Source organism: Triticum urartu, chromosome 1A, assembly GCF_056163025.1.
Source record: "Triticum urartu cultivar PI428250 chromosome 1A, HENAU_Tu73, whole genome shotgun sequence".
NCBI classification, from domain to species: Eukaryota; Viridiplantae; Streptophyta; class Magnoliopsida; order Poales; family Poaceae; genus Triticum; species Triticum urartu.
The window spans coordinates 568560445-568580210 of NC_141873.1; the positions used below are offsets into that span (position 1 = coordinate 568560445).

A 19766-nucleotide genomic window follows, 5' to 3' on the forward strand; every position below is an offset into this window, starting at 1 on the left:
TGTTATTCTGTCAAGGAAAGATCTTTTCCTACCTGCAGTTCGGCATCTTCCGTGCGGAGCTGCACCTTGGTAATGGAAAAATACACTCACTGGTATTTGGTTGAAAAACTTCCTGAGGAGATATGATCCTAGGGTCGGTCATGTTGCACAACCAAGTCTCGGGGGCTACTGCATTGACATTTCAATGCAGAAAAAATCAAAGTGCAATACGGTTTTAGTGGAGATTATGATCCTCAGGTCGATCGGCCACACCAGATAGGTGCACCACCTCAGAAGTAGTCTGGCTGCGAGTGGCTGGCTCCACAGGAGACTTTTTTGGTGTGAAGCTCGGCTAAACTCCCTCAACTTTTTCACGATAGAGGAGGTCTATTTCACCTCAGATGCAGTCTGAAATTGGAGCATGGCTGCATGGGGAAAAAATCAACCCCAGGTGCAGCGTGAAAATAACTAGACGTCTGATAAAGGCTAAGGGAACCTAGAAGGGGATGCTCGGATGCCCGATGTCGGTGTCAAAACCGGCGGATCTTGGGTAGGGGGTCCCGAACTATGCGTTTAAGGCAGATGGTAACAGGAGGCAGGGGACACGATGTTTTACCCAGGTTCGGGCCCTCTTGATGGAGGTAAAACCCTACGTCCTGCTTGATTTATTCTTGATAATATGAGTAGTACAAGAGTTGATCTACCATGAGATCGGAGAGGCTAAACCCTAGAAGCTAGCCTATGGTATGATTGTATGTTGTCCTACGGACTAAAACCCTCCGGTTTATATAGACACCGGAGGGGGCTAGGGTTACACAAGGCCGGTTACAAAGGAGGAGATATACATATCCGTATTGCCTAGCTTGCCTTCCACGCCAAGGAGAGTCCCATCCGGACACGAGACGAAGTCTTCAATCTTGTATCTTCATAGTCCAACAGTCCGGCCAAAGGATATAATCCGGCTGTCCAGAGACCCCCTAATCCAGGACTCCCTCAGTAGCCCCTGAACCAGGCTTCAATGATGATGAGTCCGGCGCGCAGTGTTGTCTTCGGCATTGCAAGGCGGGTTCCTCCTCTGAATACACCACAGAAGAGTTTGAATACAAGGATAGTGTCCGACCCTGCAAACTAAGTTCCACATACCACCGCAGAGAGAATAATATTTCCACAAATCTAATTTGCTGACGCGCCCCGTAGTGTGACATCACACCACAACCAGGTCTTTATTCGAATCGCTTTTCATAACCTATCTCAGCGTGTTTCGCGAGGCGGTTTTCTTGGCACATCTTGTCGAAGCAGAGATCGTGTCCCCTTATTACGGGATTCCCGTCAATACGGACGTGGGTAACCCAACCACGCCATCAATTACGACGCTTGGGGGATAAGCGAGTTTTACCAGGCTAGTGGGGGCGCATAGTTTCGTCCGCCCTTATAAAGGGATAAGGTTTTACCTTTTTCTACCCACGCCTTCTTCCTCCTTGCTCATCCATTCTTGCGCACTCGAGCTCCAACGCCCAAGCCCGCATCCTTCTCCTCAACTCTCTCCAAACATGTCCGGAGAGGGAGGCAAGTGGATGGTCTCCTCCGTCACGGAGGGACACATCAAAAAGCTACATGGAGCTGGATACTTAGCCGCGGATATCGCGCACCGGCTGCCAGCCGTGGGGCAGGTCGTCCCTACCCCGGAACCTCACGAAAGGGTGGTTTTCCTCCCCCACTTCGTCCGCGGACTGGGGTTTCCCCTCCATCCATTCGTCCGCGGCCTCATGTTCTATTATGGGCTGGACTTTCATGATCTGGCCCCAAATTTCATCCTCAACATCTCGGCGTTCATCGTCGTGTGCGAGGCTTTCCTCCGCATCAGGCCCCACTTCGGCATGTGGCTGGTGTTGGAAATATGCCCTAGATGCAATAATAAAATGGTTATTATTATAATTCTTTGTTCATGATAATTGTCTATTATTCATGCTATAATTGTGTTATCCGGAAATCGTAATACATGTGTGAATACATAGACCACAACACGTCCCTAGTGAGCCTCTAGTTGACTAGCTCGTTGATCAAAAGATAGTCATGGTTTCCTGACTATGGACATTGGATGTCATTGATAATGGGATCAAATCATTAGGAGAATGATGTGATGGACAAGACCCAATCCTAAGCATAGCTCAAAGATCGTGTAGTTCGTTTGTTGTAGCTTTTTCGAATGTCAAGTATCATTTCCTTAGACCATGAGATTATGCAAATCCCGGATACCGTAGGAGTGCCTTGGGTGTGCCAAACGTCACAACGTAACTGGGTGACTATAAAGGTACATTACAGGTATCTCCGAAAGTGTCTGTTGGGTTGACACGAATCGACACTGGGATTTGCCACTCCGTGTGACGGAGAGGTATCTCTGGGCCCACTCGGTAATGCATCATCATAATGAGCTCAATGTGACCAAGTGGTTGATCACGGGATCATGCATTACGACACGAGTAAAGTGACTTGCCGGTAACGAGATTGAACGAGGTATTGGGATACCGACGATCGAGTCTCGGGCAAGTAACGTACCGATTAACAAAGGGAATTGTATACAGATTGATTGAATCCTCGACAGCGTGGTTCATCCGATGAGATCATCGTGGAGCATGTGGGAGCCAACATGGGTATCCAGATCCCGCTGTTGGTTATTGACCGGAGAGGCGTCTCGGTCATGTCTGCATGTCTCCCGAACCCGTAGGGTCTACACACTTAAGGTTCGGTGACGCTAGGGTTGTAGAGATATTAGTATGCAGTAACCTGAAAGTTGTTCGGAGTCCCGGATGAGATCCTGGACGTCACGAGGAGTTCTGGAATGGTCCAGAGGTAAATATTTATATATAGGAAGTCCAGTTTCGGCCATCGGGAAGGTTTCGGGGGTCATCGGTATTGTACCGGGACCACCGGAAGGGTCCCGGGGGTCCACCGGGTGGGGCCACCTATCTCGGAGGGCCCCATGGGCTGCGTTGGGAGGGGAACCAGCCCCTAGTGGGCTGGTGCGCCCCCCCTTGGGCCTCCCCTGCGCCTAGGGTTGGGAAACCCTAGGGGTGGGGGCGCCCCCACTTGGCTTGGGGGGGAAGCCACCCCTTGGCCCCCGCCCCCTTGGAGATCCATCTCCTAGGGCCGGCGCCCCCAAGGCCCCTATATAAAGAGGGGGGAGGGAGGGCATCCTTACCCCTTGCTCTTGGCGCCTCCCTCTCCCTCCGTTACACCTCTCCTCCCCGCTTGCGATTGGCGAAGCCCTGCCGGGATCCTGCTGCATCCACCACCATGCCGTCGTGCTGCTGGATCTTCATCAACCTCTCCTTCCCCCTTGCTGGATCAAGAAGGGGGAGACGTCTCCCAACCGTACGTGTGTTGAACGCGGAGGTGTTGTCCGTTCGGCACTTGGTCATCGGTGATTTGGATCACGTCGAGTACGACTCCATCAACCCCGTTCTCTTGAACGCTTCCGCACGCGATCTACAAGGGTATGTAGATGCACTCCTCTCTCCCTCGTTGCTAGATGACTCCATAGATTGATCTTGGTGATGCGTAGAAAATTTTAAAATTCTGCTACTTTCCCCAACAGTGGCATCATGAGCTAGGTCTATGCGTAGTTACTATGCACGAGTAGAACACAAAGTAGTTGTGGGCGTCGAAATTGTCAATTATCTTGCCGTTACTAGTCTTATCTTGATTCGGCGGCATTGTGGGATGAAGCAGCCCGAACCGACCTTACACGTACGCTTACGTGAGACTGGTTCCATCGACTGACATGCACTAGTTGCATAAGGTGGCTGGCGGGTGTCTGTCTCTCCCACTTTAGTCGGATCGGATTCGATGAACAGGGTCCTTATGAAGGGTAAATAGAAATTGGCAATTCACGTTGTGGTTTTGGCGTAGGTAAGAAACGTTCTTGCTAGAATCCTATAGCAGCTACGTAAAAACTTGCAACAACAATTAGAGGACCTCTAACTTGTTTTTGCAGCAAGTGTTTTGTGATGTGATATGGCCAAAGGATGTGATGAATGATATATGTGATGTATGAGATGATCATGTTCTTGTAATAGGAATCACGACTTGCATGTCGATGAGTATGACAACTGGCAGGAGCCATAGGAGTTGTCTTTATTTATTTATGACCTGCGTGTCAACATAAACGTTATGTAATTACTTTACTTTATTGCTAAAGTGTTAGCCATAGTAGTAGAAGTAATAGATGACGAGACAACTTCAAGAAGACACGATGATGGAGATCATGGTGTCATACCGGTGACAACGATGATCATGGAGCCCCGAAGATGGAGATCAAAAGGAGCAAATGATATTGGCCATATCATGTCACTATTTGATTGCATGTGATGTTTATCATGTTTTACATCTTATTTGCTTAGAACGACGGTAGCTTAAATAAGATGATCCCTCGTAATAATTTCAAGAAAGTGTTCCCCCTAACTGTGCACCGTTGCGAAGATTCGTTGTTTCGAAGCACCACGTGATGATCGGGTGTGATAGATTCTAACGTTCGAATACAACGGGTGTAAGCCAGATTTACACATGCAATACACTTAGGTTGACCTGACGAGCCTAGCATGTACAGACATGACCTCGGAACACGGAAGACCGAAAGGTCGAGCATGAGTCGTACAGAAGATACGATCAACATGAAGATGTTCACCGATGTTGGCTAGTCTGTCTCACGTGATGATCGGACACGGCCTAGTTAACTCGGATCATGTTTCACTTAGATGACTGGAGGGATGTCTATCTGAGTGGGAGTTCATTGAATAATTTGATTAGATGAACTTAATTATCATGAACTTAGTCTAAAATCTTTACAATATGTATTGTAGATCAAATGGCCCACGTTGTCCTCAACTTCAACGCGTTCCTAGAGAAAACCAAGCTGAAAGATGATGGCAACAACTATACAGACTGGGTCCGGAACCTGAGGATCATCCTCATAGCTGCCAAGAAAGATTATGTCCTAGAAGCACCGCTAGGTGACACACCTGTCCCAGAGAACCAAGACATTATGAACGCTTGGCAGTCATGTGCTGATGATTACTCACTCGTTCAGTGCGGCATGCTTTATAGCTTAGAACCGGGGCTCCAAAAGCGTTTTGAGAGACACTGAGCATATGAGATGTTCGAAGAGCTGAAAATGGTTTTTCAAGCTCATGCCCGGGTCGAGAGGTATGAAGTGTCCGACAAGTTCTTCAGCTGTAAGATGGAGGAAAATAGTTCTGTCAGTGAGCACATACTCAAAATGTCTGGGTTGCATAACCGCTTGACTCAGCTGGGAATTAATCTCCCGGATGACGCGGTCATTAACATAATCCTTCAGTCGCTTCCACCAAGCTACAAGAGCTTTGTGATGAACTTCAATATGCAGGGGATGGAAAAGACCATTCCTGAGGTATATTCAATGCTGAAATCAGCAGAGGTGGAAATCAAAAAGGAACATCAAGTGTTGATGGTGAATAAAACCACTAAGTTCAAAAAAGGCAAGGGTAAGAAGAACTTCAAGAAGGACGGCAAGGGAGTTGCCGCGCCCGGTAAGCAAGCTGCCGGGAAGAAGCCAAAGAATGGACCCAAGCCCGAGACTAAGTGTTTTTATTGCAAGGGAAGTGGTCACTGGAAGCGGAACTGCCCCAAATACTTAGCGGACAAGAAGGCCGGCAAAACTAAAGGTATATGTGATATACATGTAATTGATGTGTACCTTACCAGTACTCGTAGTAGCTCCTGGGTATTTGATACCGGTGCGGTTGCTCACATTTGTAACTCAAAGCAGGAGCTGCGGAATAAACGGAGACTGGCGAAGGACGAGGTGACGATGCGTGTCGGGAATGGTTCCAAGGTCGATGTGATCACCGTCGGCACGCTGCCTCTACATTTACCTACGGGATTAGTTTTAAACCTCAATAATTGTTATTTAGTGCCAGCTTGGAGCATGAACATTGTATCAGGATCTCGTTTAATTTGAGATGGCTACTCATTTAAATCCGAGAATAATGGTTGTTCTATTTATATGAGAGATATGTTTTATGGTCATGCTCCGTTGGTGAATGGTTTATTCTTAATGAATCTCGAGTGTAATGTTACACATGTTCGTAGTGTGAATACCAAAAGATGTAAGGTTGACAATGATAGTCCCACATACTTGTGGCACTGCCGCCTTGGTCACATAGGTGTCAAACGCATGAAGAAGCTCCATGCAGATGGACTTTTAGAGTCTCTTGATTACGGATCATTTGACACGTGCGAACCATGCCTCATGGGTAAAATGACCAAGACTCCGTTCTCAGGAACAATGGAGCGAGCAACCAACTTATTGGAAATCATACATACTGATGTGTGCGGTCCAATGAGCGTTGAGGCTCGCGGTGGCTATCGTTATGTTCTCACCCTCACTGATGACTTGAGTAGATATGGGTATGTCTACTTAATGAAACATAAGTCTGAGAGCTTTGAAAAGTTCAAGGAATTTCAGAGTGAGGTTGAGAATCAACGTGACAGGAAAATCAAGTTCTTGCGATCAGATCGTGGGGGAGAATACTTGAGTCACGAATTTGGCACACACTTAAGACAATGTGGAATAGTTTCACAACTGACGCCGCCTGGAACACCTCAGTATAATGGTGTGTCCGAACGTCGTAATCGCACTCTATTAGATATGGTGCGATCTATGATGTCTCTTACCGATTTACCGCTATCATTTTGGGGCTATGCTTTAGAGACTGCCGCGTTCACTTTAAATAGGGCACCGTCGAAATCCTTTGAGACAACACCGTATGAATTATGGTTTGGGAGGAAACCTAAGCTGTCGTTTCTAAAAGTTTGGGGATGCGATGCTTATGTCAAGAAACTTCAACCTGAAAAGCTCGAACCCAAGTCGGAAAAATGCGTCTTCATAGGATACCCTAAAGAAACTATTGGGTATACCTTCTACCTATGATCCAAAGGCAAGATCTTTGTTGCCAAGAATGGATCCTTTCTAGAGAAGGAGTTTCTCTCGAAAGAAGTAAGTGGGAGGAAAGTAGAGCTTGATGAAGTACTGCCTCTTGAAGCAGAGAGTAGCGCAGCTCAGGAAATGTTCCTGTGGTGCCTGCACCAATTGGAGAGGAAGTTAATGATGATGATCAAGATACTTCTGATCAAGCTCCTACTGAACTTCGAAGGTCCACAAGGACACGTTCCGCACCAGAGTGGTACGGCAACCCTGTCTTGGGAATCATGTTGTTAGACAACGGTGAACCTTCGAACTATGAAGAAGCGATGGCGGGCCCGGATTCCGACAAATGGCTGGAAGCCATGAAATCCGAGATAGGATCCATGTATGAAAACGAAGTATGGACTTTGACTGACTTGCCCGATGATCGGTGAGCCATAGAAAATAAATGGATCTTTAAGAAGAAGACAGACGCGGATGGTAATGTGACCATCTATAAAGCTCGGCTTGTCGCTAAGGGTTATCGACAAGTTCAAGGGGTTGACTACGATGAGACTTTCTCACCTGTAGCGAAGCTGAAGTCCGTCCGAATCATGTTAGCAATTGCCGCATTCTATGATTATGAGATATGGCAAATGGATGTCAAAACGGCATTCCTTAATGGTTTCCTTAAGGAAGAATTGTATATGATGCAGCCGGAAGGTTTTGTCGACCTAAGAATGCTGACAAGGTGTGCAAGCTCCAACGCTCGATTTATGGGCTGGTGCAAGCATCTCGGAGTTGGAACATTCGTTTTGATGAGATGATCAAAGCGTTTGGGTTTACGCAGACTTATGGAGAAGCCTGCATTTACAAGAAAGTGAGTGGGAGCTCTGTAGCATTTCTCATATTGTATGTGGATGACAAACTGTTGATGGGAAATGATATAGAATTCTTGGAAAGCATAAAGGCTTACTTGAACAAGTGTTTTTCAATGAAGGACCTTGGAGAAGCTGCTTATATATTAGGCATCAAGATCTATAGAGATAGATCGACACGCCTCATTGGTCTTTCACAGAGTACGTACCTTGACAAGATATTGAAGAAGTTCAAAATGGATCAGTCAAAGAAGGGGTTCTTGCGTGTATTGCAAGGTACGAGATTGAGCATGGCTCAATGCCCGACCACGGCAGAAGATAGAGAAAAGATGAGTGTCGTCCCCTATGCCTCGGCCATATGGTCTATCATGTATGCTATGCTGTGTACCAGACCTGATGTAAACCTTGCCGTAAGTTTGGTAGGAAGGTACCAAAGTAATCCCGGCATGGAACACTGGACAGCGGTCAAGAATATCCTGAAGTACCTGAAAAGGACTAAGGAAATGTTTCTCGTTTATGGAGGTGACGAAGAGCTCGTCGTAAAGGGTTACGTCGATGCTAGCTTCGACACAGATCTGGATGACTCTAAGTCACAAACCGGATATGTGTATATTTTGAATGGTGGGGAAGTAAGCTGGTGCAGTTGCAAGCAAAGCGTTGTGGCGGGATCTACATGTGAAGCAGAGTACGTGGCAGCCTCTGAGGCAGCACAAGAAGCAGTCTGGGTGAAGGAGTTCATTACCGACCTAGGAGTCATACCCAATGCGTCGGGCCCGATGACTCTATTCTGTGACAACACTGGAGCTATTGCCCTTGCCAAGGAGCCCAGGTTTCACAGGAAGACCAAGCATATCAAGCGTCGCTTCAACTCCATTCATGAAAGTGTTCAAAATGGAGACATGGAGATTTGTAATGTACATACGAACCTGAATGTGGCAGATACGTTGACTAAACCTCTCCCTAGAGCAAAACATGATCAACACCAGAACTGCATGGGTGTTCGATTCATCACAATGTAACTAGAATATTGACTCTAGTGCAAGTGGGAGACTGTTGGAAATATGCCCTAGAGGCAATAATAAAATGGTTATTATTATATTTCTTTGTTCATGATAATTTTCCATTATTCATGCTATAATTGTGTTATCGGGTAACCGTAATACATGTGTGAATATATAGACCACAACACGTCCCTAGTGAGCCTCTAGTTGACTAGCTCGTTGATCAAAAGATAGTCATGGTTTCCTGACTATGGACATTGGATGTCATTGATAACGGGATCACATCATTAGGAGAATGATGTGATGGACAAGACCCAATCCTAAGCATAGCTCAAAGATCATGTAGTTCGTTTGCTGTAGCTTTTCCGAATGTCAAGTATCATTTCCTTAGACCATGAGATTGTGCAACTCCCGGATACCGTAGGAGTGCCTTGGGTGTGCCAAACGTCACAAGTAACTGGGTGACGATAAAGGTACATTACAGGTATCTCCGAAAGTGTCTGTTGGGTTGACACGAATCGAGACTGGGATTTGTCACTCCGTGTGACGGAGAGGTATCTCTGGGCCCACTCGGTAATGCATCATCATAATGAGCTCAATGTGACCAAGTGGTTGATCACGGGATCATGCATTACGGCACGAGTAAAGTGACTTGCCGGTAACGAGATTAAACGAGGTATTGGGATACCGACGATCGAGTCTCGGGCAAGTAACGTACTGATTGACAAAGGGAATTGTATACGGATTGATTGAATCCTCGACATCGTGGTTCATCCGATGAGATCATCGTGGAGCATGTGGGAGCCAACATGGGTATCCAGATCCCGCTGTTGGTTATTGACCGGAGAGGCGTCTCGGTCATGTCTGTATGTCTCCCGAACCCGTAGGGTCTACACACTTAAGGCTCGGTGACGCTAGGGTTGTAGAGATATTAGTATGCAGTAACCCGAAAGTTGTTCGGAGTCCCGAATGAGATCCCGGACGTCACGAGGAGTTCCGGAATGGTCCGGAGGTAAATATTTATATATAGGAAGTCTAGTTTTGGCCATCGGGAAGGTTGGGGGGGGTCATCGGTATTGTACCGGGACCACCGGAAGGGTCCCGGGGGTCCACCGGGTGGGGCCACCTATCCCGGAGGGCCCCATGGGATGAGTTGGGAGGGGAACCAGCCCCTAGTGGGCTGGTGAGCCCCCCTTGGGCCTCCCCTGCGCCTAGGGTTGGGAAACCCTAGGGATGGGGGCGCCCCCCACTTGGCTTGGGGGGGAAGCCACCCCTTGGCCACCGCCCCCTTGGAGATCCATCTCCTAGGGCTGCCCCCCCAAGGCCCCTATATAAAGAGGGGGAGGGAGGGCATCCTTACCCCTTGCTCTTGGCGCCTCCCTCTCCCTCCGTTACACCTCTCCTCCCCGCTTGCGCTTGGCGAAGCCCTGCCGGGATCCTGCTGCATCCACCACCACGCCGTCGTGCTGCTGGATCTTCATCAACCTCTCCTTCCCCCTTGCTGGATCAAGAAGGAGGAGACGTCTCCCAACTGTACGTGTGTTGAACGCGGAGGTGTTGTCCGTTCGGCACTTGGTCATCGGTGATTTGGATCACGTCGAGTACGACTCCATCGACCCCGTTCTCTTGAACGCTTCCGCATGCGATCTGCAAGGGTATATAGATGCACTCCTCTCTCCCTCGTTGCTAGATGACTCCATAGATTGATCTTGGTGATGCGTAGAAAATTTTAAAATTCTGCTACGTTCCCCAACAGCTGAAGACCTTCAATATCAAGCCAAAGGTGGTGGGCGGCCAACAAGCGGAATGCGGCAGAGCCATGGTGGGCAAAATGCCCAACGTCATATGGCTCGAGGGCTCCTTCGTGGAGACCATAAAGGGATGGCAATCGGTGTGGTTCTACATCATCGAGCCGCGCGACACCAACTGGGTGGCGGCCCCCGAGTTTTGATCTGGATTCCCCACGCGGCTCACTTCCTGGAAGGAGAAGGGCTTGTCCTGGGGTTCATCGGTGGAGCTGGACGGACTCCAGAAATGTATCCGGAACATGATAAGCAAGAAACTTAAGCTTGTCAACATAGTTCAGGTCATGCTCTTCCGCCGGATCCTCCCATGTCAACAACGGGATTTCAACTTATGGGAGTTCGATCCGGCCCAGCACCAGACTTTAAGTGAGCTCTTCGACACAACGCATAAAGACATCTGGAGGGTGATGTTCAAGGGCGCCAAGGTCCCTCCCTCTCTTACCGAGGACCGCAGGCTAAGCGCGAAGCGTTCTGCGAATCCGGTAAGTTCTGTACATCTGGTAGGGTGTTTATTTCCCATAGCTTAACCATATGCGAGGTCTGAGCTCCCATGCCTTTGACAGGACTGAGTGGAGACATCGGAGCAGATTAACTGTCCGGTCCCTCTGCCCGAAGACACTGCGGGCGCTCTCTTGGCGGAGATGCTGACTCCGGCTCCTTATGAGGTGCCGGAGAAGACCAAGAAGAAGGCCAAGGGAATCCGAAAGAGTTCCCGGCGCCAGGTGGTATCGGACTCATCGTCCGATAACTCCGCGATGCACTCCTCCCATGGAAATGAGGAGGAGGAAGATGAAGATGCTCCCCCTCTAGCCGGGGGAGATAAGAAAAGGAAGGCCGCCCCAACCGGGGAGGCCAAAGGGTCCAAGAAGGGAAGGACTCTCCTTCCGGACTGCTCCACCGCCGCCGCCGACGACGAAGACGAGTGGCTGCTCAGGGCCAAGCCCCTGGCGAAGTCATAAGTATTCGGATACCAAAGTAACTCATAGCATACCTTTGGCGCACTGCTTCTCCTAACGCCGGATATGATTATGCAGACCGCCCCAAGCCCATATCTACGTATCCTCGTCGGACGGTTCCTTGGACTCGTCGGATATGGATAGCGATCCACTTCTGACCGCCTCCTCCCCTTGCCCTACGGACAATGCCGAGGTATTGTCTCAAGGGGCACTGAGCCGGGGGAGACAAGTCCCGGAGGCGCCTCAAAGCGACCTTCCGGACTCCAGGAGCAAAGGGAGCCAGGCTCCCGGGGGCTCCAAGTTCTGCTCTCAGCCGAACACCGCGCCGGAACCTCCAGTGGTTCCGGACTCGGGCAGGCGGCCCCCTTCCAAAAGGGGTAAGACGCCCGTGTCGGTGACCTCTGTCCATCCAGAGACACCGGACAACCTGCTGGGAGCGCTTCGCGGTGCTTCCATCGACGAAGAGCACCGCACTCTTATGAGTGCGGCGATTAAGAAGGTTCAGTCCGCCAAGAGCGGACTGACTGAAGCCTGTGCCAGCCTTCTAACTGGCTTTGAGGTAAGTATTTAAACTATAGGAAAAATATTACCTCATAGACAGTAGCTCCTAATACTCTGTTTGGTGTTCACAAAGAAAAACCGAATAGATGATCAAATAATATCTGCAGGAGTCTAATATAAGTATGTCTATATGCGTATGCAGGCTTCGCTGCTGACCTCTGTCGCACTGACTGCGGAGGTCGCCGCACTGAAGCAGGACCTCGAGGGGTCCGAAAGAGCTCAGCCTTGCCAAGAAGCAGCTCGAGAAGAACAAAGATAAGTAATACCTTGTCTATATATATATACTTTATTAGACACCCTGGATGAGGAATTACTTATTTCTCACCCTAATCCAGCGACCGAGCCTGATGTTTTAATAATTAATTAACGAGGCCACGCACTGAGCCGCACGGGCCTACGTCCAGGCTGTAAAATTACACCGGTATCTATTTAATTTTACGTTTATATGCCCACGTTCCCATCCACGTCCTTTTCTTTTCTTGAGTTAGAAAAAAAAGGCTGCCAGCGGTTCGTGATTATCGACGGCGAACAACATACGGGGATACGGCGGCGTGGTGCTCCGCGATTTGGCACGGCGCGATTTTGCTCGCGGAGCGTCGTGCTGCTCGGCGGCGTGGTCTCGACACTGCAGTGGTCGCTGGGCGATTGGGGCGGCCTGGTGTGCACCGCTGCTGAGATGTGCCGCCGTCATGGTCGACAGCTTCCTCGAGCACGGCCTCCTCGGATCCGTCCTTCTCGTCCCCAGATCCATCCTTCCATATTCAGTTGCATGCCGCTAAATCAGTCGGGATAGTCCCCAATCTGCTCACTCAGGTGCCCCTCGAGCTCCCAATTTTACAATTGTCCGATCTCCGATGGATCTGGGTTCTCCGGATGGTGGTGTTGAAGGGGCCCGAGTGGCTAACAACGTGACCGGCAAGCGGGAGGCAACCACAACCAGCGTCCCCGAGCTCTACTACTAATCATTCTGTCATCACGTGGGTTACATGGGTATGTAGCCATACTTGCCTGCCCCAATCATTTTCATTTGCTTCAGTCCCAGTCGTACATGTAGTAGAATCTTGCCCAACCGGTTGTAGAATTTATGGTTGATTCGTGTGCTGCTTCACGTCATCAAACCATTTTCTCATCATTCATGTACTGAATTATTGAGAAAAAAATCATTCTTGTCGTACACACATCACCATTTGTTTGTAAAACAAATAGTCCTATTTGTCGCATTTCTAATTTTCAGAGCTTGCAGATTGTTATTTCAAGTTTAGCGTTTGGTTGTACTTTTGTTTCATCAGCTGCACCATATGCAAATACACATCTATTATTCAGAAAAGTTTTTGCTCTATCACTGAAGGCCATACTTATTGTATTGATTAGCTGCTCCAAACATCATTAATCTGTTACTATGTACTTAATAATAATTCTGGCCGGAGGTGTTGCTAACATTTCCTTCTAGAGATAAAAAAAATTGATGTGTGGGCTACAGTGATGTGATTTATTTCTGCTTACAATGCATTTGTCTTTCCTATCATCTATGTTTTGGTTTAAAGTAGATATACCTCATGTTGGAGTTGAACTAAAAAAAAGGAGTTGAACTAAATAACTCACGTACTTGTAGGAATCCTAGCAATTTTGAGCTGCTTGTGTGTCATCATTAATTTTCACATAAAAACTAGGATAATTATATCATTAATTTTGCAGTAGAATTATATCGCTAGAGCCATCCCTAGGGGTGCAACTTTTCAATCTATATAGCTACCGGTGCAAAATAACAGTATGTAGTACCATAGCAGTTTTATACCCCTTAATAATTTTCTGACAATGTTGTATGGTCTGAGTGCCTGAGTGGAACAGGTGAGTTTTTGTGAAATACAATAACCCTCCTCTTACGACCCTGTCAATTCTCCCGGTGGCAGTGTGCAAGAAGAACACCGATGGATGTGTCCACGAGCAAGAGAGCAAGCATATCTTTAGGGACCAATGGTTGATAGCCGGGGGCGGCATGGCATGTCAAAGAGGGGGAGAGAGACATAAGAGGAGACGCTGTGGCTGGAGGTGCTCCTCTCCTTTATGTCTAGCTTCTTCACTCTCTGTAATACATCGTATTTGTTTTCTAATATGTGTATTGTCTTAACGCACTATGCACGGATCTGCCTAACGGAAGAGGAAGAACCCAGGAGAAGAATTTAGTGAAGAACACGGTGATTTTATTGTTTCTTTCTTTTTAACACAAACAAGTTTGTTCCTGCATTTTGATATGATGATTTGTGATCATTGTAAACATGAGTTCTGCGTATTCGGGAAATAAGAAAACACTAAAGAAGTTTGTTTCTTTTGATAGCTCGAAAAACTGTATAGTCTTCCAGACTCTTATTCTTTATTTTTTCTACTTAACCGACTAATAACTTTTAACTGTAGTTTGGCAATGATCAATGCACAGTTCTGCTGTTTCCATTAGGCAGCTGGTATGTTGGTTGAGGACGGGTTTGACTATTTGAGTAGTTGTTTTTTCCTCTTGGAGTAATTGGCTTAGTGTTTTTTTCTCTTGCGCTTGCTCTTGGCAAGTTTTTGTATGATATAATCCTTTTCTATTGTTGGAACGGCAGCCCTCCTGTGTTTTGTTAAAAAGAATCATGGTCTGCGGGAAAAGAGCTCAGTTGCTGAAGAGATACACTCTACACTTGAAAAAGAAGCTACAAGCTTCACTAAATAAGTCAACATCAGCGTTTAGTTGTTGAGCAAGGATAGTCTAAAAAAAACTATTCAGAAGCATTTTGAGAAATTTCTTTTTTGCTTCTTTACTTTGCCTGGTTCATTAATCCTTCCTTCTATAATGGGACGTTTCAGCTTACATTCAGTATCTAACTAAACTAGAAATTAAACATTGGTTGCTGCATATATGTAAGATTACATGCACATATGGTGTTTTCTTTTGATATTTCTCCGCCAGGAAATTACGTGTTGTCAAGGAAACAATCTTCTTGTCAACAATTCCATTTTTTTAATATTCACTTTAGATAACTTTGTTAAGAATTGGAGCAAAATTTAGAGCTGAATTGATGTTTCAGGGCTACTATCTTATAGATATAGTACAATCAATTGGCTGGCTACTATGTGATGTTCTACTTGGTTTGAGGAGCTATCCGGTTATCTCTGTACAAGCATGCTTATATCCAGAATGAATGTGATGTTACATTGAGTCGCTCATTGATTGTTGTATTTTAGTTTTTTAGCTATTAAGATAGCCATTCAATTACATTAGCCTTTGTAGGTGCCCTGAAATGTTGAAATATACTTTTATCTAGTTGAATTTTATTATTATTGCATAGTAAATTAAACTGTAGCCTAAAGATGGTCTGCCTTCATAAGAAAGAAATACTCCCCCTGTTCTAAAATAAGTGTCTTAACTTTGTACTAACTGGGACGAAGGGAGTACTTCTCAAAATGATCATATGGTGCAGTCCCAGCCTGCGTGTTGACGGCCTGTCTCAAAACTGTATAGTCTTGTATGGCCTAAGGTGAGCTAAATGTTGAATCCACCGAACCTTTTCATAGTTTAGGTTGTGCTCGTGTTTTTCATCTGTGTTTTCATGAGCTAAACGATGTTACTGTTTTATAGTTCACTTGCAATTCTTTTTGGAAATCCAAGTTCCCTCATCATATTTGAGCCGTAAAGGTAAATCCAACATGTATTTTTTTATTTTTTTATTCTTAGTATGTGATGCGATAGTCTCTATGTAGATATAATTCTCACTAGCCATCTATTACTAAAAGCAGAAGAATCCTATTTACTGAATTTATACTTTCCACTAGTCCGCTTCAGTCACTACCAAGATTTAACTTATGTTTTGGCACACTCTTGAAACGAGCATAAATACTTGAAATTTAATGTACTCTATATGTCCTATTGTGGCATGCTACTCACTCTACAAATTTAAATCTGAATATTTAGTATCTGTCTTGGTGGGAAGTGAGCCACCTGCACTAGAAAAATTAGAATGTAACACATGCAAATACTATGAAAAATACTTTCATACTTGACACATTTGTTCTAGTGCTGATTGAACCGCTACCTTGTCTATTGTGAATCAGAAATGTATTACCATTAATGTACTCCCTCCGTCCCATAATGTAAGACATTTTTTGACACTGGTGTAGTGTCAAAAAACGTCTTACGTTATGGGACGGAGGGAGTAGTTTTTCTTTGTGTGGACTATACCATTAAAGTAGTTGGTAAAATTATCATGTGATCTTGCTTTCCTTATGTTTCCAACCCTTCTTATCACTGTCAGTTCAGGATTTGTAAGTTTAACATGGTTACATCGCTTGTAGGCTTTTGATGTCGTGGATGGTAAATGAGCAAGGCATACCAACTCATTATGTCCCAGATTTAAGGCATCCCTGATGTAGTGACTCCATCTTGATTCAGCTGGCTACAACAGTTGATGTTTTGTGATTTCTCTCTATCTGGCTGGATGTCCACTAGATTGTGGCTGCAATGCGAATTGTTTCCTTTCATTTTTGGGTGTGAATTCATACGTGGTTTGATGGTATGCCATCTTCTCTGGACACAATAGCTAAAAGCCCATGGAAACAAAGCCAAGTGGTCAGTGGAAGTACTTTCTTGGAAGAAACAAATGAATCATAGTGATTTGATTTCTGAATCTGTATATTCTTCCATCTTCTTGATGTAAAGGATCATGATTTTTTTAGAATTTTCAAGCATCATGATAAAAATGAATCCTTATATTTACTCATGCCAAGACATCGGTCGTCTTAATTAACGTACAAATGCATTATGTGTTCAGGAACATGTACATACGAAATACGAGAATTTCCACCTTGTTGAAGATCTTACATAAAATAATTGCGTTGATTAAATTCATTATTATACCATGTGTTACTGATATTCTTCTTACGTGAGCTCTCAAATTCTCTCAAATTCTCACAACGTGTTACTGATGTTGGCCGGTTCAATTAGTGGGCACTATTCCTGCAAGTCTTCTATCATTTTGCTACTTTGCAAGTCCTATTTTTCTTGCGCTGGTTACCATTTTCTTACACGAGCGGCCAAGATCCTTTCATGGGTGGTTGTCATTGGGATAACGTGTTGTTCTAGGTGGCTCCTAATTTTCTTACGTGGGCCAGCAGTTTGCTGAACGAGCTCACGCACGCAGGCTAGCTTTGTAGTTCTTTTTTTACATTGCTCATGCAAGTTTTCTTACGGAGTCACAAAAGGCACGCGAAGCACGGTTGCTAATGTAGTAATTTTACGTTGCATGCAAGGATTCCTTACTTCTGTGCAAGTGGCTGGTTAGGTGGGGGCACGGTGAGCACTATTGTAATCTTACGTTGCATGCAAGTTTTCTTACTCCGGCGCATGGGGCTGGTTAGACGGGCGCATGGGACTGGCTGGGGTGAAGAATAAGTATTCTTTACCCTGGGTGACGAATTTACATTAAAATAATCTGGCAGCTAATGACGCGCTGGTTCAACCACCTCCTAAATTATTGGATACAGTGTCCACAAAATCTTGGTTACGTACAACAACTTGTCTATGAGATATAAGGATTTGAACGAGATGCTGATTATTCTTGTTAGGTGGAGGGAAATTTTCTAGTCAGAGTAGTTTTCGTTAAATAGGTAGCATCGGAACATCATCTTTTCTAGATTTTCTACACAATATAGTAAAGAATATAATACTTTTAAACACTTGGAGTATACTCATGTATGCTTGTAGTATGGAGTTTTCCAACATACATATAATTATTGGAGTTTGGAGTATGTATTGACAAACTTTGCCGGAAATATCTTAACGTATAAAATAGTACCCCAAAAGGTAGTACTGTGTATGTAGTATACTCTTTTTTGTAGTATGGTGTGTACATGCTACTCTCATTTTCTTGGTAAGGGTACATACTAGTTTGTATGGAAGTGTGCATACTGCTCTTAGTTGTAGTATGGTGTGTACATACTACTCTCATTTTCTTGGTAAGGGTACATACTATTCTAGTTTGTATGGAAGTGTACATACTGCTCCTAGTTGTAGTATGGAGTATATCAAAATGATAGTATGGAGTATATGTGTATTTTCTTATGAAACTGGGGTATATAATTTTTTAATTCTGAAAAAACCATATAACTTTTTTTGAATAAAATATTGAGTAGTATATTCATCCAAAAAAGAGTATATCCAGAAAGTAGCACGGAATATATGTAGAAAGAGCGTAGAATGGGTTTAAAAAGAATGTGGTGCCATTTTTCAGAGAGTATATGTAGAGTATATAGTATGCGCTCAAAAGGAGTATATAGAATGGAGTAATATTTTTAGAACATAGGGATAGTATGTAAAAAAAGTATGGAGTATTTTCCTTTCAAGGAAGTATGGAGCATATTGTATTACAAACAAATGTATAATACAAAATATGGAGTATATCATAAATGGCGTATGTACGCTGCTGGCCGATCTGCACCAAGTAAATTCAAGGCAGGCTTTACGTACCAACTATTAAGTAGTATGTGTATCTCTATATAAAATGTATGGGGTGTACATAAAGTAGTATGTAGTATACAGTATTCTATACACAGAAGTAGTAGTATGTAGTATAAAAAAATGAGCATGGATCGTGTGTATAAGAAAATAAACTTGTTCGTTCATAAATTCATGAACTCCAATCTGTGATTGATCCTCAAATGTTGCCTAGGTGGATGTGGATGAGAGACCCAAAAACTACATCGTTCTTTGGTAGGAATTTAACTGTAGATTTCTGTCAAGTGCAAAAGAATATCACGCATCATACAACCGCCATTATTGGATCTAGCAGTTCGTGAGCATGGGTTGTGCACGTGGGCGTCGCTACCGTCGACGACGATCGACAACGTTGCAAGGTTTGGCTCGTCGTCATCGTTGACGGCAGTGAGTAATGTCGCATGTTCAGGAACAACATTAGTTGCCGTCTCCGTCGCCGTATAGTCACCGGTGAACATCGATCAACTTTGTGCATGTTGTTTCGCCTCAACGCACTACTCCCTGCCGTTGCTCGTAACCTGTTGATCCACATGAAGCAATAGAGATGAGAGTTGAAAGAGCAAGCGACGGAGCATGAAAGCATGCAGCTCATGTTCACCTTGACTTGCGTGGTACTCAGGACGACGTCGGCCAGCCGTGGTTTCACTGCCTCAGATGTGGCAGAAGAATAATCATGACGACGCTTCGCCGTCCAGCCGGTGAGAGTCACGGCGACGACGTCGATCCGCCGTCTCCAGTCGTTGAGGGAAGTGTGGCCGTGCAGAACGGCAGGTCGAGAAAATAGAACCGTTTTGGTTAGTAGCCGGATAAGAACGACGAATAGATAGATGCGTTCAAATTCTAGGATAAGTTCGATGCAAAAAAAAATTTCTGGGATAAGCCATGGCGATCAGTGCGCCGTGGGTATCCACCAATTAAACTAATATAATATAATTAGTAATAACAGCAAACGGGTCGGGTGGAACCTAGCCTAACCCGTTAAAATTCCATAGCGTTCTAAGAAAAAGAATTCGGATGATTGACGGTGGATTCTTAGGTGGTACTCCCTCCGTAAACTAATATAAGAGCGTTTAGAATACTAAAGTAGTGATCTAAACGCTTTTATATTAGTTTACAGAGGGAG

The 19766-nt window shown here is 45.3% G+C and overlaps 1 long non-coding RNA gene across 3 annotated transcripts; it reads left to right on the top strand.

The window, feature by feature from the left end:
- The first annotated feature begins 12587 nt into the window (after positions 1-12587).
- Positions 12588-17002, top strand: LOC147992844 (uncharacterized). 3 transcript variants are annotated; one of them, XR_015609740.1, is made up of 3 exons: positions 12588-13110; positions 14031-15790; positions 16447-17002. It is a non-coding gene; the product is annotated as an uncharacterized LOC147992844 (long non-coding RNA). The 3 variants fall into 3 exon arrangements; XR_015609741.1 differs by having other exon boundaries at positions 14031-14169; positions 14279-16871; XR_015609739.1 differs by having other exon boundaries at positions 14031-16871.
- Positions 17003-19766: the final 2764 nt, after the last annotated feature.